Below are 24,429 nucleotides of genomic sequence, written 5' to 3' on the forward strand. Positions count from 1 at the left end.
TCTATCCTACGAGGAGGAAGGAACTTACGGATGCAGGGGTTCGCCGCGGTTCTCTGGACGATTCAGGGTGATGTAGCGGCCAAGGTCGACGAGGACGCAGAGCTCTGTTGCGGCGGCGGAGCTCGAGCAACACGGGAGCAGTGAGAGGAAGAAGACGACAGAAGAGGAGAATGAGAAAGACCCGAGGGTCGGGCTATTTATAAGGCCAGTCTCATAAGTGGGCGCGAGAAACGAGGAGGCCACGACGCGGTTATCTCGCCCGAGAGGCGCCTCGATTTTCGGGATGGCAGTAAAGATAAGATCCGTTGCGGAGCTGGTGGAGTAAAAAATGGACTTAATGGAAGATGACGTCACGGCGGATTACCCGGAGTCCAGAGGATGACGTCACGCCGGGTTATGGCCTTCACACAATTGTAAGCCGGAGGTTTTCTGTCGAAAGAATTGAAGATTGACATGAGCCGGCTCAAATCAATCTGGGGCCTAATGTTGAGGATATAGACCTTAGAGTCACCCGCCAGAAGGGGCCGGGTTACTCATAATGGTCATCGCCAGAAGCCCGGCGACAAGCTTGAAGACGGTGGGCCAAAGATGGGCTTAAAGACCCGGATATGGCTTAAGGCCCGTAGTTACAACCATCATTATGGTAGAACTTGTAGTGTAAGGCAAGAATAGTTGAGAGTCCGAGCCGGACACTCTTATGAGCCGGCTGGGACTCTGAGAGCTGCTGGGCGTCAACCTCTCTATATAAAGGGACGACCCGGCAGCGGTTTAGGGACAAGAAAGATCTCATCGAGAGCCGGGCATAGCAGTTAAGCTCCCCGGTCATCGAAACCCTAATCAATACCACCTCAACTGGACGTAGGCTTTTACCTTCACCGTAAGGGGCCGAACCAGTATAAACCCTCGTGTTCCTTGTCCCGTTAACCCCTTCAAGATTCCTAGCAGCGATGGCTCCACGACTAAGTCCTAGCTTGAGGACATCTGCCATGACAATTCCACGACAGGAATAAAGAGGACTTGATGCTTTAATGCTATGGTTGGGTTTTACCTTAATGATCTTTAGTAGTTGCGGATGCTTGCTAGAGTTCCAATCATAAGTGCATACGATCCAAGTAGAGAAAGTATGTTAGCTTATGCCTCTCCCTCGTATGAAACTGCAATAGTGATTACCGGTCTTGTTAACAATTGCCTAGGACAATTCCGCACACCGATCCACCATTATTCCACACTCGCTATTTATAATATTTAGTAATATATTCTAACTTTATGATAACAGCACCTACTTTTATATTTTAGCTCTCCGATATCATACAAAGTTATCCTCTTCATACCCACAACGTAGTTTTATTTCTCGTTTCTAGTTGGAAGCAAACGTTCGGTGTACGTAGAGTCGTATCAGTGGAAGATAGGGCTTGAGAGAATATTGATCTTACCTTTAGCTCCTTGTGGGTTCGACACTCCATACTTATCACTTCCACCTTTGGAAATTGCTACGATGATTCCTTGCACTTGGGGATTATCAACTCCCCCTGAAGATGTGCATAGTGAGGAATTTGCTTTTGAAGCAATGCACATTTGAAGAGTAGAATCATGGAGATCTCCCCCTATATCTTATAATTCATACACGTATTTAAGATATGATATGAAGAATTTGAAATGCATGATTAAATATGGTGACTGATGTAATTCAACATGCGTGTATTAACATATATGAGGAAATAGCATGCACAAGAACATAGCAAAAGTATCAGACCACCATCGGGTTTAAGTTTACAACTCGATCCAACAAAGTTTTCAAAAGAGCGGGAGTTGTAACTTAGCAAAAAAAAACGCCCATATATAGAGACCCACTTGAAGACTAACTCAAATTTCTCCCCCTTTGTCATCAAATGACCAAAAGGGACGAAAAATGAGGGCTAACACCCCTGAAGAATATCACGAAGTTGATGGAGGAGCGCAAGCGTTGTTGGGGTCGGTTGTTGAAGTAGGGCCTGCCACAGTGTCGTCCAATTCTTCATGCTCATCAGTCTCACGCGATGAAGAATATGAGCTGGCCACCAAGGAAGGAACTGTGACTTTCTTGAATTTCTTCGACGGTGGCTGAGACTAGTCAAAGTCCTGCTTGAAGCCCATCTGCTTGAGATCTTCTTCACCATAAAGATGAGATAGAACAACCCAGGTACGACCGAAGACTTCATGGAGGTAGTAATGGTTTTTCTTCACTGCATTGTGTGTAGCAGTCATGTTGTGAAGAATAGAGCCAAACTGACGCTTAACCCATTTGTGGTTGCGATCGACCTTCTGATGAAGACTGAGGAGAAGCTCATGATCAGTCATCACCCTTGGAGCTGTGCCTTGAGGATTTTGCTTTGAGGCATTGGCGGCAGAGTCATGAGTGGCAGAGTCATCATTGGTGGAGTAAGATGCAGCTTTGCGGAACTGACCATCCAATGGACGAATGCCTTCATCAATAACAGTAGGTGCCTTGCCCTTTTCATCAGCTGAGGAAAATATCCGCTTGAGGACTTCAATGGGGGGCAAGTAGCTGAGATGATTCTGAAAGTCAGCCTTGTAATTGATTGAAGACCTTGATCTGAGGAATCTCATAATCTAGGGAGCGTAAGGCTTCAATTCAAAAGGTGACAATGCAATATTGGCCAGAGTCCTAATGAAGAAATCATGGAAGTTGACAGGAACTCCATGGATGATGTTGAAAAGCAGGTTCTTCATGATGCCAACGACTTCTTCTTCACTAGAATCGTGTCCTTTGATTGGACTCAATGTCTTGGTCAGAATACGATAGACAGTCCGTGGCACATACAACAATTCCTTCACGAGGAATTTGGTTCTTGGGGCATGACCAGGCTTCAGAGGCTTCATTAAGACTTGCATGTAGTGATCAGAGAGCTTAGGTTCATGGTATATGAGACGCGTGATACGTCTCCATCGTATCTACTTTTCCAAACACTTTTGCCCTTGTTTTGGACTCTAACTTGCATGATTTGAATGGAACTAACCCGGACTGACGCTGTTTTCAACAGAATTGCCATGGTGTTATTTATGTGCAGAAACAAAAGTTCTCGGAATGACCTGAAACTCCACGGAACTTATTTTTGGAAAATATTAAAAATATTGGCAAAAGAATCAAGGCCAGAGGGCCCACCACCTGTCCACGAGGGTGGGGGGCGCGCCCCCTGCCTCATGGGCCCCCTGTTGCTCCACCGACCTCAACTCCAACTCCATATATTTGTGTTCGGGGAGAAAAAAATCAGAGAGAAAGATTCATCATGTTTTACGATACGGAGCCGCCGCCAAGCCCTAAACTCTCTCGGGAGGGCTGATCTGGAGTCCGTTCGGGGCTCCGGAGAGGGGAATCCGTCGCCGTCGTCATCATCAACCATCCTCCATCACCAATTTCATGATGCTCACCCCCGTGCGTGAGTAATTCCATCGTAGGCTTGCTGGACGGTGATGGGTTGGATGAGATTTATCATGTAATCGAGTTAGTTTTGTTAGGGTTTGATCCCTAGTATCCACTATGTTCTCAGATTGATGTTGCTATGACTTTGCTATGCTTAATGCTTGTCACTAGGGCCCGAGTGCCATGATTTCAGATCTAAACCTATTATGTTTTCATGAATATATGTGAGTTCTTGATCCTATCTTGCAAGTCTATAGTCACCTACTATGTGTCATGATCCGGCAACCCCGAAGTGACAATAATCGGGACCACTCCCGGTGATGACCATAGTTTGAGGAGTTCATGTATTCACTATGTGTTAATGCTTTGGTCTGGTACTCTATTAAAAGGAGGCCTTAATATCCCTTAGTTTCCATTAGGACCCCGCTGCCACGGGAGGGTAGGACAAAAGATATCATGCAAGTTCTTTTCCATAAGCACGTATGACTATATTCAGAATAAATGCCTACATTACATTGATGAATTGGAGCTAGTTATGTGTCACCCTATGTTATGACTGTTACATAATGAACCGCATCTGGCATAATTCTCCATCACCGATCCAATGCCTACGAGCTTTTCACATATTGTTCTCCGCTTATTTACTTTTCCGTTGCTACTGTTACAATCACTACAAAACCCAAAAATATTACTTTTGCTACTGTTACCGTTACTTCCATATTACTTTGCTACTGTTACCGTTACTTCCATATTACTTTGCTACTAAACACTTTGCTGCAGATATTAAGTTATCCAGGTGTGGTTGAATTGACAACTCAACTGCTAATACTTGAGAATATTCTTTGGCTCCCCTTGTGTCGAACCAATAAATTTGGGTTGAATACTCTACCCTCGAAAACTTTTGCGATCCCCTATACTTGTGGGTTATCAAGACTATTTTCTGGCACCGTTGCCAGGGAGCATAGCTCTATTCTTTGAGTCACTTGGGATTTATATCAGCTGGTCACTATGAGGAACTTGAAAGACGAGAAAACAAAAATTTATCCCTCGACTACGAGGGGAGGTAAGGAACTGCCATCTAGCTCTGCACTTGATTCACCTTCTGTTTTGAGTAAGCTTGCGACACCTAAACGTGCTTCTGCTATTAATTCTAATATGTCGCATGTTATTGATGATGCCACTTCTGCTATGCATGATACTTATGATGAAACTACTTCTATGCTTGATACTACTGTGCCACTTGGTGAATTTCTTGATGAGCAACTTGCTAGGGCTAGAGAGAATGAAATTATTGAAATTGATAATATTGATGATAGTGATGATGAAGACTCTCCCCCTAATAAATATGAATTGCCTGTTGTGCCTGAGGCTATGTTATGGATGAAGAAACTAAAAGAGACTTTCTTGCTTGCAATGATAGAGGTGATCTTAAGAAACTATTAGCTAAGCTTAAACAAAAAACTCTGAATGCTAGAATGAAATATGATCCTGCTTATGCTACTTCACCTATCTTCATTACTGATAAGGATTATGAATTCTCTGTTGATCCTGATATAATTACTTTGGTTGAATCTGATCCTTTCTATGGCTATGAATCTGAAACTGTTGTGGCACATCTTACTAAATTAGATGATATAGCTACCCTGTTCACTAATGATGAGAGAACCCGCTACTTTTATATCCTTAAAATATTTCCATTCTCATTAAAGGGTGATGCTAAGATATGGTTTAATTCTATTGATCCTGGTTGTGTGCGTAGTCCCCAGGATATGATTTATTACTTCTCTGCTAAATATTTCCCTGCTCATAAGAAACAAGCTGCTTTAAGGGAAATATATAATTTTGTGCAACTTGAAGAAGAGAGTCTCCCACAAGCTTGGGGGAGGCTTTTCCAATTACTTAATGCTTTGCCTGATCATCCTCTCAAGAAAAATGAAATACTTGATATCTTTTATAATGAACTAACCGATGCTTCCATAGATTACCTGGATAGTTATGCTGGTTCTGTTTTCAGGGAAAGAACACCGGATGAAGCTGAGATTCTATTGAATAATATGTTGACAAATGAAAATAATTGGACACTTCCTAAGCCAACTCCTGAGCCTATTCCTAAACCAACTCCGAAGAAGAGGGGTGTTTTATTTCTCAGTCCTGAAGATATGCAAGAGGCAAAGAAATCTATGAAAGAAAAAGGTATTAAAGCTGAAGATGTTAAGAATTTACCTCCTATTGAAGAAATACACGGTCTTAATTTACCGCCTGTTGAAGAAATATACGATCTTAATTCGTCACCTATTGCAGAAACCCATGGTCTTGATAACCCGACACAGGTAGTAAAGGTAAATTCTCTCTATAGATATGATAAAGCTGAAATCCCTCCTACTAAGTTTGCTAGCAATGTTTGGATGAGTTTGATAACTTTATGGTTAAGGAAGAAGATTTTAATGCTTATTTTGGTAGGGAATTAAAACGCAATTATTATATGATTGAGTGGCTACTAGAACTGGTAAAATGACTAAGGAACCTTTGTATCCTGAAGGCCATCCTAAGAGAATTGAACAGGACTCTCAGAGAAATAATATTGATGCACCTAGTCCTTCTAAAAAGAAGAAAAAGAAAAATGATAGGACTTTGCATGCTTCTAGTCAACCTATTGCTGAAACACCTGAGAATCCTAATGATATTTCTATTTCTGATGCTGAAACACAATCTGGTAATGATCATGAACCTAGTGATAATATTAATGATGATGTTCATGTTGATGCTCAACCTAGTAATGATAATGATGTAGAAATTGAACCTGCTGTTGATCTTGATAACCCATAATCAAAGAATCAACGTTCTGATAAGAGAGACTTTGTTGCTAGGAAACACGGTAAAGAAAGAGAACCATGGGTTCAGAAACCCATGCCTTTTCCTCCCAAACCATCCAAGAAAAAGGATGATGAGGATTTTGAGCGCTTTGCTGAAATGATTAGACCTATCTTTTTGCGTATGCGATTAACTGATATGCTCAAAATGAATCCTTATGCTAAGTATATGAAAGAAATTGTTACTAATAAAAGAAAGATACCGGAAGCTGAAATTTCCACCATGCTTACTAATTATACTTTTAAGGGTGGAATACCAAAGAAACTTGGAGATCCAGGAGTACCAACTATACCATGCTCAATTAAAAGAAACTATGTTAAAACTGCTTTATGTGATCTTGGAGCCGGTGTTAGTGTTATGCCTCTCTCTTTTTATCGTAGACTTGATTTGAATAAGTTGACACCTACTGAAATATCTTTGCAAATGACTGATAAATCAACTGCTATACCTGTCGGTATTTGTGAGGATGTGCCTGTTGTGGTTGCAAACGTTACTATTTTAACGGACTTTGTTATTCTTGATATTCCCGAGGACGATAGTATGTCTATTATTCTTGGAAGACCTTTTTTGAATACTGCAGGGGCTGTTATTGATTGCAACAAAGGCAATGTCACTTTTCATGTTAATGGTAATGAGCATACGGTACACTTTCCGAGGAAACAACCTCAGGTCCACAGTATCAACTCTATTGGAAAAATTCCATCGATTATTTTTGGAGGTTTTGAATTTCCTCTTCCTACTGTCAAGAAGAAATACGATATTCTTATTATTGGGGATGTGCATATCCCCGTTGAGGTAACATAGTGCCATTCGAAATTTCTCCGGTTCCATGCTAGTTGGAATGAGTTTGTTAACAAGACTTGATCAACCTTGTTAGTGGATTCCTTTTGATGAGCATGAGATGGATGAAGTTAGAAGGCACAACCTTCTGTACCCTCCTTTTACTTTCTGTTATTTAGTTGAAATAAAGCAAAAATAGTATTTCTCTGTCAGTTTTTTGATTTATTCGTGCAATATAAAAATACCCCGAAAATAAAAGTTCTCCAAATGCCCTGCCAATTTAATATGATTTTTTCTGGGATATTTGAGAATATTTGGCACTGAGAACACAGCAGGGGGAGCAAGCACCTGGCCACGAGGGTCCAGGGCGCGCCCACCCCTACAGGGCGTGCCCTTGCCTCGTGGGTCCACGGTGGCCCCCCTCCACTTATTCCTGCATCCAAACACTTCTTCTTCGTCCCAAAAAAATCACCATCCAGCTCAAGCACGAGTTCTAGCTCATTTTGCTGCGATTTTCGATCTCCTTGCTCAAAGCACCTCTCACAAAATTGCTTTGGGGGATTGTTCCTTGGTATGTGAGTCCTCCATTGGTCCAATTAGTTTTGTTCTAGTGCTTTATTCATTGCAAATTTGTGCTGCCTAGGTGACCATGTTCTTGAGCTTGCATGTCAAATTTATATGGTTCCAAGTAGTTCTAATGCATGATATAGTCTCTAGGCACTTGTGGGAGTAGTTGCTATCAATTTCGTTGAGCTTGGTTCACTTTTATTTGAAGTTACTAAAAATTTCAGAATTTTTCAGAAAATAATGAAGAGATTTTTGAGGGGCTCATCAAGCCGAAGCTCGAAGGAAAAGCAAAATGAAGAAGCAGAGAAGCCCAAATATAATCTGCCTCGCACCGCGGAGGTTCGGCCGTGTGAATGGCCTTCCGATGATTTCTTGAGAGCAGCCGGGATTTATGATGATTTTTATGAATTGGCTGAGAATGCAGGCCTCACCGACTTCCTCCCCGACCAACGCGAACATTATCTCTTACTCACAAATACTTTTGTGCAAAACTTCTACTATTATCCTAAGGAATCACCTCCTTCAGTAGAGTTTCATTTATATGATGTGGTTAAGAAGATGTCACTAGATGAATTTTGCAGGGTTTGCAAAATACCTTTCGAGGGTAGCTTAGAGGAACCACATCGTAAAGATGTGGACAGGTTTATTGATACTATTACTATAGGGGTAACTAGGAAGGTTTCCGATGCAAGAATCACTAGCATACATTTTCCTGTTTTATGCTACTTTGCAATATTTGCTAGTCGTTGCTTAATTGGTCGCGGAAACTGTGGAAACCTTAGTGTTCCTGATATTATTATTTTGTTCCATGGTTTATTCCGCGATGACTCGGTTAGTATGGGCGGTATTTTTGCCAAACGGTTAAGTCTGAACCGTACAAAGGGCCCCATCTTTGGAGGTGTTTATGCTTCACGCCTTGCTGCATACTATAACATACCTATTAGGCACTATGAAAAAGAAGAAAAATTGCTGCCCACTGTTTATTTAGATTATAAGAGTATGGTAGCGCATGATTTTATTGTTAAGAACAGGGAAAGGGCGCTTAAATAAAAATTGTTCTTTGATAAACATCACCCTGAGACTATTACCTTGCCTGCTCCTTCCTTGTTTGATTTATCTGCAGGCCAGTATCTCATTCCGCTGGCGGCCATTCACGCCTACCGGAACCCTACGTCAGCCACAGAGCCAGAGCCGGAACCACAATTTGATCCTCCACGGCAGTCTAATTACCAGTGGGATCCGGAGGCAATTGCCAACCAGTGGCAATCAGAGGCTTCTTCATCTCAGTACGACCCCAGCTATAACTTTGGATATCTGCCAGCCCAGCCCTGGCAATAGACCAACTTAGGTCAAAAGCCTAAGCTTGGGGGAGTACGTATTTCTCACCGACATTACATTTATGTTCACACACTCATTGCTAGATGTCGGTGCTCATACTCTTTCACTGTAATATACATGCTAGTTTATTTTCTTTTTCTTGCTTTCTTCTTGTGTGTTTGATAAACCTTAAGAAAAACCAAAAAAATTAGTAATATCTTTTAGCTAGTTTACTTTCTTGCTGTAGTAGTAATAATTAAAAGAAAACCCAAAAAGATTTCCTGTTCTTCTTTTGCTTGTTGGGAGCTTTCCCGTGTAAGTAGTTTTATTTCTTTTCTTTTCTTTGGGGGTCGATAGGAGAAGACCATGATTAAATTGTTGAAGTGGCTCTTATATGCATTATTGTTGATTTAACCAAGAGCCCATATTGCCTTGTCTTCTCCTGTTTATTGAATGCTCGCAGATTCCAGCTTAGTCCAATGCACGTGCACTATTATTATTATTCACATCATTCGGTCGTGCAAGTGAAAGGCAATTATGACGATATATGATGGACTGATTGAGATGAGAGAAGCTGGTATGAACTCGACCTCTCTTGTTTTTGTAAAGATTCAGCCTATTATGAATAAACATGTTTGCAATGACAATTAGATATTATAGTTGCTCATGCCATGCTTAATTAGCTAGGAGTTTATAATAGTTCATCGACCTCCATGATATTTATGTACATGGTGGATTATATCCTACTCATGCTTGCACTCAATGTTTATTAATTTTAATGCATGTTCATGACTGTTGTCGCTCTCTAGTTGGTCGCTTCCCAGTCTTTTGCTAGCCTTCACTTGTACTAAGCGGGAATACTGCTTGTGCATCCAATTCCTTAAACCCCAAAGTTATTCCATATGAGTCCACCATACCTTCCTATATGCGGTATCTACCTGCCGTTCCAAGTAAATTTGTATGTGCCAAACTCTGAACGTTCAAATGAAATTCTGTTTTGTATGCTCGAATAGCTCATGTATCAACTAGGGCTGTCCGTATCTTCCATGTTAGGCGGGTTATTCTCAAGAGGAGTGGACTCCGCTCCTCACTCATGAGAAAATGGCTGGTCATTGGGATGCCAAGTCCCATGCTTTATGCAAACCAAATCAAAGTAATTCCAAACAAAACTCACCCGGGACTGTTGTTAGTTGGAGGCACTCGTTGTTTCGAGCAAGCCATGGATTGATGCTTGTTGGTGGAGGGGGAGTATAAACTTTACCATTCTGTTTGGGAACTGCCTATAATGTGTGTAGCATGGAAGATATCGCCATCTCTTGGTTGTTATGTTGATAATGAAAGTATGCCACTCAAAATATTATTTATCTCTGCTTTAAAATCGAGCTCTGGCACCTCTACAAATCCCTGCTTCCCTCTGCGAAGGGCCTATCTATTTACTTTCATATTAAAAAGCACCAGCTGGAGAGCACTGCTGTCATTTGCATTCATTACTATTAATTTATATTGGGTATGACTATGACTGGATCTCTTTTACCATGAATTACTATGTTTAGTCAGTCCTTGATCTTTAAAGGTGCTCTGCATTTATGTTTTGCGGTCTCAGAAAGGGCTAGCGAGATACCATCCTGTTATATCATATTATGATTGTTTTGAGAAAGTGTTGTCATCCGAGATTTATTATTATTGCTTGCTAGTTGACTATGCCATTGATATGTGTAAACATGAGACCTAAGAGTTATTGTGAATATGGTTAGTCATAATCTTTGCTAAAAACATATTTACAACAACAAGAGCAAACAAAGTTTGTAAAAGTTTTTTTCTTTATCACTTTCAGTTTATCAACTGAATTGCTTGAGGACAAGCAAAGGTTTAACCTTGGGGGAGTTGATACGCCTCCGTCGTATCTACTTTTCCAAACACTTTTGCCCTTGTTTTGGACTCTAACTTGCATGATTTGAATGGATCTAACCCGGACCGACGCTGTTTTCAGCAGAATTGCCATGGTGTTATTTATGTGCAGAAACAAAAGTTCTCGGAATGACCTGAAACTCCACGGAACTTATTTTTGGAAAATATTAAAAATATTGGCGAAAGAATCAAGGCCAGGGGCCCCACCACCTGTCCACGAGGGTGGGGGGCGCGCCTGCCCCCTGGGCACGCCCCTGCCTCGTGGGCCCCCTGTTGCTCCACCGACCTCAACTCCAACTCCATATATTCGTGTTCGGGGAGAAAAAAATCAGAGAGAAAGATTCATCGCGTTTTACGATACGGAGCCGCCGCCAAGCCCTAAACTCTCTCGGGAGGGCTGATCCGGAGTCCGTTCGGGGCTCCGGAGAGGGGAATTCGTCACCGTCATCATCATCAACCATCCCCCATCACCAATTTCGTGATGCTCACCGCCGTGCGTGAGTAATTCCATCGTAGGCTTGCTGGACGGTGATGGGTTGGATGAGATTTATCATGTAATCGAGTTAGTTTTGTTAGGGTTTGATCCCTAGTATCCACTATGTTCTGAGATTGATGTTGCTATGACTTTGCTATGCTTAATGCTTGTCACTAGGGCCCGAGTGCCATGATTTCAGATCTAAACCTATTATGTTTTCATGAATATATGTGAGTTCTTGATCCTATCTCGCAAGTCTATAGTCACCTACTATGTGTTATGATCCGGCAACCCCGAAGTGACAATAATCGGGACCACTCCCGGTGATGACCATAGTTTGAGGAGTTCATGTATTCACTATGTGTTAATGCTTTGGTCCGGTACTCTATTAAAAGGAGGCCTTAATATCCCTTAGTTTCCATTAGGACCCCGCTGCCACGGGAGGGTAGGACAAAAGATGTCATGCAAGTTCTTTTCCATAAGCACGTATGACTATATTCGGAATAGATGCCTACATTACATTGATGAATTGGAGCTAGTTTTGTGTCACCCTATGTTATGACTATTACATGATGAACCACATCCAGCATAATTCTCCATCACCGATCCAATGCCTACGAGATTTTCACATATTGTTCTCCGCTTATTTACTTTTTCGTTGCTAATGTTACAATCACTACAAAACCCAAAAATATTACTTTTGCTACTGTTACCGTTACTTACATATTACTTTGCTACTAAACACTTTGCTGCAGATATTAAGTTATCCAGGTTTGGTTGAATTGACAACTCAACTGCTAATACTTGAGAATATTCTTTGGCTCCCCTTGTGTCGAATCAATAAATTTGGGTTGAATACTCTACCCTAAAAAACTGTTGCGATCCCCTATACTTGTGGGTTATCAACGCACACCTTCGAGGGGAGGACTGACAGGCAGGGCATGAAGCAATTCAGAGGCCGGTGCTTCTAAGTGAATTTTTTCTGTCATCCAGTCCAACACCCAAGAATTCACATCTTCAGCATTTCCTGTGATGTGCAGCATCGCGTAGAACTAAAGAATTAGCTCTTCATTCCAATCACATATGTCAGTGGATAAGTTGGGCAGCCCAGTGTCATGAAGAACATTGAGGACTGGAAGGAAGCAAGGTAGCGATTCCATATCCACATGAGGAATATGCTCATGGTCAAAGACTTTGTCCTTATTAAAAAGCAGTGAAGAATAGAAGTTGGCTTGGCTTGCTGTCTAGAAACGCTTCCTTCTCAGACGAGTAGAGTCATAAGGATTGTAATTAGTGAAGAATACATGCTCATGGAAGAAATCATCAGCCTTGAATTTCTGTTTCTTGGAGAAGGGATTCTTTTTGCTTGGGCTGAGGAACATCAGTCAATGCCTTTACAGCTTCAGGAATCACAATCTCAGGAACCGCAGGCTGAGGAATTTCAGTTTCTGCTACAGTAGCAGCTTGGGTCTTCAATTCTTCGTCAATATTAACATCAGCACTAGTGGCTGGAATTTCTTCAGGAACGGAAGAAGTGGCTTGAGGTTCATCAGAGCCCATTTGAACTTCAGTGAGCACTGGGGACTGAGGAATTTGTTGCAATGGTGTGAACAGGGGAGAGTTGGGGTGATGGCTTTCCCAAAAATCATCATTTATCACTGGAGTGGTGCTCCCAATGTCCACGTCTTCATCTTCTTCATTCATTTCTTCAACGCCTGCCTCTTCAACTGTGAACTGAGGCATATGCGATGAAACCACTGGGGTTGAAGGGATATTATCCGCTTCAATTTCTTCGTCCAACTGCTCTGAAGAAGCAGCAGAAGGAACATCTTCATCAGATCCGCTTGGGATATCATAATCTTCACCAAAGGGAACGAGTTCCTTTGATGGCATACTGGAGACAGGAATAGCATCAATGGGGTTCTCAAAAGAGCTTGTCAATGTCTTCATCTTTTTCGGTGCTAAAGAATCTGATGAAGCAGATGCTTTCCTCTTCTTCACTGTTGCTCGCTCCGCAGCCTTCGTTTTCTTCGCGTCTGAGGCAGATGGAAGAATGGGACTTGGCGTTGGTGCAGGAGGAGTAGAGGAAATTGGTTCATTTTCCTCAGGCACAACTGGTGCAGTTGGCCTGACAGGTTCAATTTCTTCAGGCACAGCGGCAGATGCTTCAGCTGGCCTGGCTTGTTCCTCAGGCGCAACACTAGTGGTTGCCGTGGCAATTTCATCAGCAGCTGGAATAGCTTCATCAGCCCTGGTACTAGCAGTTTCATCAGCAACCTGATTTTCATCAGCGGTGCTGGCATGTTCTTCAATGGGCTGAGCAGATGCTTCACCCTGAAGAGATTCATCATTTGAAGTGAATTTTTCAGCTAACTTCACAAATCTGACTTTGGCTCCAAGCCAATCGGTGCGGTAGACGTTGAATTCATCACTGAGTCCTTTGATCTCAGTTTGAATAGCAACAAGTTCATCAGTTGTCATGTTGACAACATTCTTCTTCAGAAAACGCTCTTTCTTGTATTGAGCTTTCTTCAGCTACCTGGCCTTCTCATATTTCCATTTTTCTTCGCCAATGAAGGCGGCAGCATGTGACTTTAGCCAGGGGTGAGCTTGAAGTCAGGCACATGTGTGTTGGGGTCCTTGTGCCAGAGATCAATCTACTCAAGGATCAGCTTGGGATCCAGCAGGGGAGGAACTTCACTTCCTTTGGCTCTAGCGGCCCTTTGCTGTCTATCTCTGATGATTTCGACGCGTTCCTCATCATCAGCTTCATCATCACTTGACGGTACATGAAATGCAAACCTGCTTCTTGTGAGGACTTGGTCTAGTGCCTCGTCCAGCAGTGGCCTTGGTTTTCAGCAAAGTGGAGCCTGTTGAGGAATGCGGAGGAGCTGAAGAAATTGTAGAGGCTCGTGAGGCAATTGATGTGCCTGTGGTCATTTGACACGAGGCGAGATGCACAGGTGCTGAGGACTTTGCCGGAGCTGAGGGTTTTGGAGGAGCTGGAGCAGCATGAGGAATTTTCTGTGAGGGCTTAGCAGAACTGGGCCGTGAGGGCATTGCTGAGGTGCCTGGCCGTGAGGGCATTGAAGCAGAGGCACTTGGCTTGTGTGCGGGCTTCTTGGGCATGGCCTGCTTAGGCTTGCTAGCAGAGGCCTCAGCAGTGGCAGCAGCAGAGTCTTCATTGAATTTCTTCACTGCCTCTTTTGCCACTTTGGCCAGTTCAGCTTGACGCTTGGCCCATTCAGCGGGAAATTCCTCACCTCTTATGATGCTTGAGGGATCAACTTCTTGGCCTGGTGCCAAGGGAGGTCTTGAGCATGGAGGGTGTACAGCGAATTTCTTCGTGTACTGATACGTCTCCGTCGTATCTACTTTTCCAAACACTTTTGCCCTTGTTTTGGACTCTAACTTGCATGATTTGAATGGAACTAACCCGGACTGATGCTGTTTTCAGCAGAATTGCCATGGTGTTTATTGAATGCTCGCAGATTCCAGCTTAGTCCAATGCACGTGCACTATTATTATTATTCACATCATTCGGTCGTGCAAGTGAAAGGCAATTATGACGATATATGATGGACTGATTGAGATGAGAGAAGCTGGTATGAACTCGACCTCTCTTGTTTTTGTAAAGATTCAGCCTATTATGAATAAACATGTTTGCAATGACAATTAGATATTATAGTTGCTCATGCCATGCTTAATTAGCTAGGAGTTTATAATAGTTCATCGACCTCCATGATATTTATGTACATGGTGGATTATATCCTACTCATGCTTGCACTCAATGTTTATTAATTTTAATGCATGTTCATGACTGTTGTCGCTCTCTAGTTGGTCGCTTCCCAGTCTTTTGCTAGCCTTCACTTGTACTAAGCGGGAATACTGCTTGTGCATCCAATTCCTTAAACCCCAAAGTTATTCCATATGAGTCCACCATACCTTCCTATATGCGGTATCTACCTGCCGTTCCAAGTAAATTTGTATGTGCCAAACTCTAAACGTTCAAATGAAATTCTGTTTTGTATGCTCGAATAGCTCATGTATCAACTAGGGCTGTCCGTATCTTCCATGTTAGGCGGGTTATTCTCAAGAGGAGTGGACTCCGCTCCTCACTCATGAGAAAATGGCTGGTCATTGGGATGCCCAGTCCCATGCTTTATGCAAACCAAATCAAAGTAATTGCAAACAAAACTCACCCGGGACTGTTGTTAGTTGGAGGCACTCGTTGTTTCGAGCAAGCCACGGATTGATGCTTGTTGGTGGAGGGGGAGTATAAACTTTATCATTCTGTTTGGGAACCGCCTATAATGTGTGTAGCATGGAAGATATCGCCATCTCTTGGTTGTTATGTTGATAATGAAAGTATGCCGCTCAAAATATTATTTATCTCTGCTTTAAAATCGAGCTCTGGCACCTCTACAAATCCCTGCTTCCCTCTGCGAAGGGCCTATCTATTTACTTTCATGTTGAGTCATCACCCTCTTATTAAAAAGCACCAGCTGGAGAGCACTGCTGTCATTTGCATTCATTACTATTAATTTATATTGGGTATGACTATGACTGGATCTCTTTTACCATGAATTACTATGTTTAGTCAGTCCTTGATCTTTAAAGGTGCTCTGCATTTATTTTGCGGTCTCAGAATGGGCTAGAGAGATACCATCTTGTTATATCATATCATGATTGTTTTGAGAAAGTGTTGTCATCCGAGATTTATTATTATTGCTCGCTAGTTGATTATGCCATTGATATGAGTAAACATGAGACCTAAATGTTATTTTTAATATGGTTAGTTCATAATCTTTGCTGAAAACTTGAATGCTGGATTTACATATTTACAACAACAAGAGCGAATAGAGTTTGTAAAAGTTTTTCTTTATCACTTTCAGTTTATCAACTGAATTGCTTGAGGACAAGCAAAGGTTTAAGCTTGGGGGAGTTGATACGTCTCCGTTGTATCTACTTTTCCAAACACTTTTGCCCTTGTTTTGGACTCTAACTTGCATGATTTGAATGGAACTAACACGAAAGGAATCAGCTATTTTGCTGTCTGCCACGGCGGACGGCAAAGGCATGAACGGCGGACGGCAAAGGCCTTTGCCGTCAGCCGCGGACGGCACAAGGCTCCGGCAAAGTAAGGTCCGGCAAAGAGCTACTTTGCCGTCTGCTTCCGGGCGGCTGACGGCAAAGGGCCTTTGCCGTCTGTAGAGGACGGCAAAGAGAGCAGTCGGCAATAATTGCGCTGCCAGTCCGTTAAGTGGCTAACGGCAGGCCTTTGCCGTCCGCCGTTGACGGCAGGTCTTTGCCGTCTGCCACTGATGGCAAACTTTCTAGTGTCTTTGCCGTCTGCCACTGTAGGCAAACTTTCTAGTGTCTTTGCCGTCTGCCACTGTAGGCAAACTTTCTAGTGTCTTTGCCGTCTGCCACTGTAGGCAAACTGACCAAATGGGTCAGCTCCCAGGAAGCACAGTTGGCTGCCACGTGGCTTCTTTGCCGTCTGCGGCTGACGGCAAAGAGCCCGTTGCCGTCGGTGGCAGACGGCAAAGAGCCTGCATATTGGCTCTTTTTTCTGTTTTTTATTAAATCCAACAATTTTCACAGCAAATATATATGACATATATAGATATATTTCACAGGCCTATTTAACAGCAAACATATCACATATCCAGCACATAACTTTCATCCATTCATACATAAGCAAGTTCCATCCATTCATACATAAGCAAGTTCCATCCATACATATTACAATGCAAAGTTTCATCAAGATAGCAAGTTCCATCATAGCAAGCTAGAAGAATAATTGAAGAGAATGAAAGAAAAAACAAGCACTCCATAGCAAGCTAGCTTCCATGAAGTGAATGAAATCTGCAAAATGGCAAAATAAGAAAGTTAGAAATAGGTGACTAGAATAAGAAGACTAGAACAAGAAGTGTAGAACAAGAAGAAGACTAGAACAAGAAGTATATGTCATTTATGAGCTAACTTACGTGAAATGGATCATATATGAGCTAACTAAGTTGAAATGGGTCGTTTATGAGCTAGCTCAGGTGAAATGGATCATTTATGAGCTAACTTAGTTGAAATGGGTCGTTTATGAGCTAACTAAGGTCAAATGGATCGTTTTTAGGTAACTAAGGTGAAATGGATCGTTTTTTAGCTAAATTAGGTGAAATGGATCATTTATGAGCTAACTTAGTTGAAATGGATCGTTTTTGAGCTAACTTAGGTGAAATGGATCATTTATGAGCTAATTTAGTTGAAATGGATCTTTTTGAGCTAACTTAGGTGAAATGGATCTTTTTGAGCTAACTTAGGTGAAATGGATCATTTAAGAGCTAATTTAGGTGAAATGGATCGTTTTTGAGCTAACTTAGGTGAAATGGATCGTTTATGAGCTAAATTAGTTGAAATGGATCGTTTATGAGATAACCTAGGTAAGATGGGTCATTTTGGAGCTAACCTAGGTGAAATGGGTCATTTTAAAGCTAACGTAGGTAAAATGGATCATTTTGGAGCTAATCTAGGTAAAATGGGTCATTTTTTAGCTAACTTGGATGAATTGGATCATTTATAAGCTAACCAAGGTAAAATGGGTCATTTTAGAGCTAACTTAGGTAAAATGGATAGTTTATGAGCTAACTAAGCTAATTATGCAATTTTTGACATAAGTAAGCTAAGTACAGATCGTTTTAGAGCTAACTTAGGTAAAATGGATGGTTTTGGAGGTCAGTAAGCTTATTAAGTCATTTTGGAGGAGAAGAAGCTAAGTCTAGGTCATTATGGTAAGCATTGGAGGAAATAAATCTAAGTCTAGGTCTTTATGCATGTGTTAAGCAAAATACTAGATAAACTTACCATGATCCAAGAGGTGTAGGAGCGGGATGGCTCGTGTCGGTAGCTGGAGGAGGATCGTGCGATGCTTGTCTGGAGTTACGCTGCACCAAAGATCATTTCCAATGTCTTGTTAGCATGATGACACTCAAATGTTAAGACTAGCAAGTAATGTCCATTCTAATTAAACTCACCGTGGTCCCAGGAGCAATCACTGGCATCGGCGGAGCGGTCTGACCGGTCTTCTCGCACACAGACTGCACATTTGGTTTTGACGACTCAGTCATACTAGTTAGTAATGAGACAAACACTACATGAATGTTTTGGCTAATCTGCAGAAGAAACTTACCACAAGGAGCTCATACATGGCCCTTGCCTGCATGTCATTCCGTGCCCTCTCCTCCTCCAACATCTTTGTCGTCCTCTCCTCCAACTCCCGCTGCCTCTCCGCCGCCTCCGCCAGAAGTTTCTCCGTTCTATCTCTCTCACTCTGTATAGCAGCCTGCAACACCACTCACATGACCATTTGTAATCATTGATGGAAGCGCACACAATGTAATGGAGAAAGATAGCTGAGTACGTATCACTAACCTTGATGGTGAGTTGGACTGGCCGTTCACGAGGCCTTATCTCAGGAGCGGAGCTCGACTGGCGCGCCTTGATCTCCGGGAGAGTGCTAGGACAACGGATAAGTCCATCTCCAATGGCTATGGAGCCATGGGACCTCCCGCCACCAGATATCATCACCAGCTCTGGATCAATGGGACCCTGGCTCGGGTTAAAGTCCTCCCCTTTCCTCGCCTTCCCCTCATCTCTATATCTCACGAGCTTGTTGTGGGAGGAGATGTTGGTGAAGTTGTTTGCATCATCGAGGTCAGACGGAGAGAATGCCTTGACTTTCTTGAAAGAGGCAGTGTGGGCCATGGCATACAGGTCGTACACCTCTGGCACCTTATCCACCTTATTGTAGCGTGCCTGAAAGAGAGAAACAATGTAAATTAGTAATTAAAGGGCTCAAGCTAGCATGATGAATGAATTGCATGAATCATGAAGCAAACCACATACCCAGTTCCGCCCGAACTGATATAAGTTGGAGCTGCCTTGATGGTGTGGCACACCTTCCATTTGGGCACGTTTGTCCTCAGCCTCGTTGTGGAGGGCTAGCCATTCTTTTGAGCACCACTCATTGACCAACACCTCCCAACAATCCATCCGATCCGCACACCATCTCGGAGGCGCCTAAGTTAGCAAATAGAAACTTGAGCGCTACGGCTAAGAATTACTAAATGAAGGAACTTAAGTAGAAGGCCCTAAGAATTACCTTCATGTACTGCTCCTTACTCAGGAACTTCCCGCGGCACGCCGACTTGGTCTTCTTGATACCACGCAGGGCGTAGTAGTCTCGAACAGCCTGCACCCGAGCCTCGTGCCGTAAGTTATGTAGTAGGCGCTTGCAGACGTTATCGATAACATTTGCCGCGTCCTCCTCGTATCCCTCCTCACACCTGTAGAATGTCTGCAATCAAATGAGACAATATTGATTAGTACAATTAATAACTAGCTAGTTCAAGATTTTTGATTGTGTAAAGGAGAAATTACCCAGAACTTTCTGATCACCACGTCTGCCCTCGTCTTGCACAAGACACCGTTGATAATCTCACCCGGCGGGGCTGAGGCAGCCAAGTAGTGCTCCCAGCTCAATCCAAGCTCTGGAAGCCGACCCTCACCAGGCAACGTGACAAACCCCGGGAAGTTTTGCCGACAAAGAACTCCAAGGACGGAGTTGGGCCGGCGGACACTATGATTGTGGTCCCAACCCCTGCAGCATGACAAGGCCAACACATTAGTTATTTGAAGAAACGTGAATGCAGAAGGTACAAAAATATTAAATGCACTTACCTCTCCCCATCAGGGAAAATCAACCACCTCTTCTCGCGGGTCGCCGGCACGGACGGGAGCCGTGTACAACCACGCTGGTAGATGGTGCCCCCTCCTCCTCAATATCAGTCGGCTCCCCGCCATCATCAGCATGGCCACTCGGCTCCTCGGGCTGATCCGGCCAGGTACCCCATCCAGACGTGTGCTCCTCCGGGGTCTCGTGGGCCGAACTCTCGTGGGCCGAAGGCCCGTCGACCTGAGGCTCGTGGGCCCAAGACCCGTGGACCGGAGGCTCGTGGACCGGAGTCCGTGCAGCCTCCTCCTCGGACGAGTCCACCCTAGCAGTCACGTGCTCGGGTGAAACAGCTGGGGGTGGCGGCGAGGAAGGCGCCGTAGCAGTCACCCTACCTCCTCTCCCGCGACCACGTGCCCCACCTCCTCTCTTCTTACCAACGAATAGCGCATACGCCGGCAAGTCATGCGTCGAGTACATGTACCAGACACGCATTATGAAGTTCCGTTTGCTATAGGCGTCGTATGTCTTGAACCCATTATCCCAGGGTTCTTGCAATTCGTCCTTAAGCGGCTGCATGTACACATTCATATTTTTCCCCGGATAGTTGGGCCCTGGAATTATCAACGTCAGGAAAATGTTCTTTCTTTGCATAATCTGTCCGGGGGGAGATTGAGTGGAAAGACAAATACGGGCCAACAACTCTATTGGGCTGCCGTCATACCAAACACACTGAACCCATCCGTGCTGATGCCGACTCGAGGATGCCTCGGATCTGCCGCTTTGTCAGCATGTAATTCATCAAACTTTTTCCACGCAACACCATCCGATGTGTGTACGATCATCAGATTCCCATCTGCATCTAGTTCGGTTCTTTTGCCCGTTTTGTGCCATGTCATCTGTCTGGCCGTCTCTTCGACCATGAAAAGACGTTGAAGTCTTGGTACGATTGGCATATACCGAAGAACACTAACGGGGATTTTGGTCTGTGTCTTCTCACCCATACCGTTGTCTACCACAACATACCTGGAAGACTTGCAAATGGGACAATAGTTCAAGTCCGCATAGTCAAGCCTAAACAAGACACATCCTTTCTCACAGGCATGTACCTTCTCATAGGGCATCTTCAGTGCACGGAGGATTTTGTTCGACTGGTACAGGTTTGCAGGCATTACATGGCCTTTGGGTAGAAAGCGTCCAAATACTGTCATCATTGCATCGTAGCATTCTCTGCCCAAGTTGAACTGAGCCTTCAGAGCCATTACTTGTGAGATGGCATCCAACTGACAAAGCTCAGTGTGCTCATGGAGCGGACGTTTTGAAGACTCCAACATTTCATTGAAGGCCTTTGCAGATTCCTCCATCTCCTCGTCCGAATCCCGAGCATCATCGAAGTCTTGCACCATGTTTTCCATCCCGGTACCATGCTCGTCGGTGCGACGACGATCCACCTCAGCTCGGTCACGTTGGGCAGACTCACCATGAAATGTCCACACCGTATAATCGGGCGTAAAACCACTCTTCTGCAGGTGTTTTCCCATTTCAGCCTCTGTCCTCTTTTCCCAATTGCCGCACCGTAAACAGGGGCACCAGGTTTTCCTCTGGCCATTTGCAAATGCGGCTTGCACAAACCCCTTGGTTTTTGTGAACCATTCAGTGCTCCATTTGTTCTGACCAGTGTGGCCGGTGTACATCCACGCACGATCACTCATCTTGACTTTCAGAGCTACTAGACACACAACAAATATATATATATATATATAATTCACCATGTATATATTCATTAGTTGATCTACTTTGTCAATTTTATTACGTCCATGCAACCTACACTCTAATAGGTAATGATAGGTCCTAATCCCACCCGAGTATGTTTTGATTGGGTTCATTTTCCCATGCTATGCTCCGGATCCTACGCAAAATTTCGGCAGCACCTCCCCGCTGTTCTCCTGATACACGTCTCTGCAATAAACAGAGAGGATGTGTACCCGGAGAACAACAGGGGAGGCACTGACGAAACTTATGCGTCAGATCCGGAGCAAAGCATATGGGAAAACGAACCCAATCTAAACATACTCGGGCTATCCGTGGATAGCGTTGGACAATTCGAAAGAATCAAGGTTATAAATATGCAAATGCATGCATATTTATAACTATGACGCTTTCGAACGGGAGACACATATTGGTTACGCATACTGATGATTCAAGACACATATAGAGCTAGCTATCAAGTTTCATCGGCACGAACACCGGAACAGAGCAAATAATTAACGGGGGAGGAGGACATGTCATTTGTGCTCACCCACGAACGAAGGGGCAGAGCTCGTCAAACGCACGGCGAGGTCGTCGACCACCAAACCTCGCAGCGATGAAACAACTGCACATTTAAATCTACCCGATCAACACAATTATATATGATGTTTTCATAACAAAATCGAAAAATATATGACCTAACTAATAATTCACAAATATATGACCCCATCGGCCTCTGCAAGGCCAAAGAACACCTTTTCGGGAGGTGTCGGGGGTCGGGGTGTCGTGTCGGTGTCGGGGTGCCGTGTCGGGGTCGGGGTGCTGTTTCGGGGTCGGGGGGTCGTGTCGGGGTCAGGGGGTTAGGGGGTCGGGTGTCGGGGTGGAGTCGGGGTCGGGTGTCGGGGTGTGGTGTCGGGGTTGGGGGGTCAGGGGTCAGGGGGTCGGGTGTCGGGGTGTCGTGTCGGGGTCGGGGTGTGGTGTCGGAGTCGGGGTGTCGGGGTCAGGGGGTCGGGGGGTCGGGTGTCGGGGTGTCGTGTTGGGGTCGGGGTGTCGGGGTGTGGTGTCGGAGTCGGGGTGTCGGGGTCAGGGGGTCCGGGGGTCGGGGTGTCGTGTCGGGGTCGGGGTGTGGTGTCGGGGTCAGGGGTCAGGGGGTCGGGGTGTCGAGGTCAAGGGGTCGGGGTGTTTCCTTCTATCCTTCTTCTTCTTTCTTTCTCCTCTTCTTCTTCTTCTTCTTCTTCTTCTTCTTCTTCTTCTTTCCTTTCTTCTTCTTCTTCTTCTTTCATCTTTTTTCTACTTTTTTACTTCTTTTCGTTTCTTCTTCCTTCTTCTTCTTCTTCTACTTCTTTTCTTCTTCTTCTTTTTACATCTTTTTTGTACTTCTTTTCTTTTCTTCCTTTCTTCTTCTTCTACTTCTTTTCTTCTTTTTCTTTTTTCATCTTTTTTCTACTTCTTCTCTTTTCTTCTTCTTCTACAATTCTTCTACTACTTCTACTTCTTCTCATTCTTTTCTAACACTAACACAATCTAGCACTAACAATTAAACAGAAAAAACTGAAAAAACAGAAAAAAGTAGTCCCTCACCGGAGCAATGGGACGGTCGGCGGGGGCGGTGGCGGGGGGGCGCCGGGCAGTGCCGGGGGCGGCGGGGGCGGCGCCGGGCGGCGGGTGGCGGGGCGACGGGGCGTCGGGGGCGGTGGCGGGGGCGGTGCCGGGGGCGGCGCCGGGCGGCGGGTGGCGGGGTGACGGGGCGTCGGCAGGTGGGGTGGGGGCGGAGGGGTGGTGGGGCGACGTGCCAAGCGGGTGCGGGGGCGAGGGCGGCGCCGGGCGGTGGGGGGCGGGGGCGGCGGCGGCGGTGGACGTGGGATCTGGTGGCGGGGCGCGTCGGGGAGGAGAGAGGGAGAGAAGAGAGAGTAACGGGCGGGGGAGGGGGGTGGGGGCCATTAGTTAGTCTGCTCTTTGCCGTCCGCCAATCTTTGCCGTCTGCCTTTATCTCTCTTTGCCGTCTGCTAGCATACGGCAAAGAGGTGGGGCGTTAAGTTTTTCTAAACGAGCGGGGGGGGGGGGGGGTGGGGGCCACCTCTCTCTTTGCCGTCAGCTGGCTGACGGCAAAGAGCTGGCAGATGGCAAAGGCCTGTTTTGTCGTCTGCCGTTTCTTTGCCGTCTGCTTTTGGGTAGCTGATGGCAAAGAGCTTCTTTGCCGTCAGCTAGCAGACGACAAAGAGCTGGCAGATGGCAAATTAGCTTATTCCAGTAGTGTAACCCGGACTGACGCTGTTTTCAACAGAATTGCCATGGTGTTATTTATGTGCAGAAACAAAAGTTCTCGGAATGACCTGAAACTCCACGGAGATTATTTTTGGAAAATATAAAAAATACTGGCGAAAGAATCATGGTCAGGGGGCCCACACCCTGGGCACGAGGGTGGGGGGCGCGCCCTACCCCCTAGGCGCGCCGCCTGCCTCGTGGGCCCCCTGGAGCTCCACCGACCTCAACTCCAACTCCATATATTCGTGTTCGGGGAGAAACAAATCAGAGAGAAAGATTCATCGCGGTTTACGATACGGAGCCGCTACCAAGCCCTAAACTCTCTCGGGAGGGCTGATTTGTTGCCAC

Source organism: Aegilops tauschii, chromosome 2, assembly GCF_002575655.3.
Source record: "Aegilops tauschii subsp. strangulata cultivar AL8/78 chromosome 2, Aet v6.0, whole genome shotgun sequence".
Taxonomy (NCBI): Eukaryota; Viridiplantae; Streptophyta; class Magnoliopsida; order Poales; family Poaceae; genus Aegilops; species Aegilops tauschii.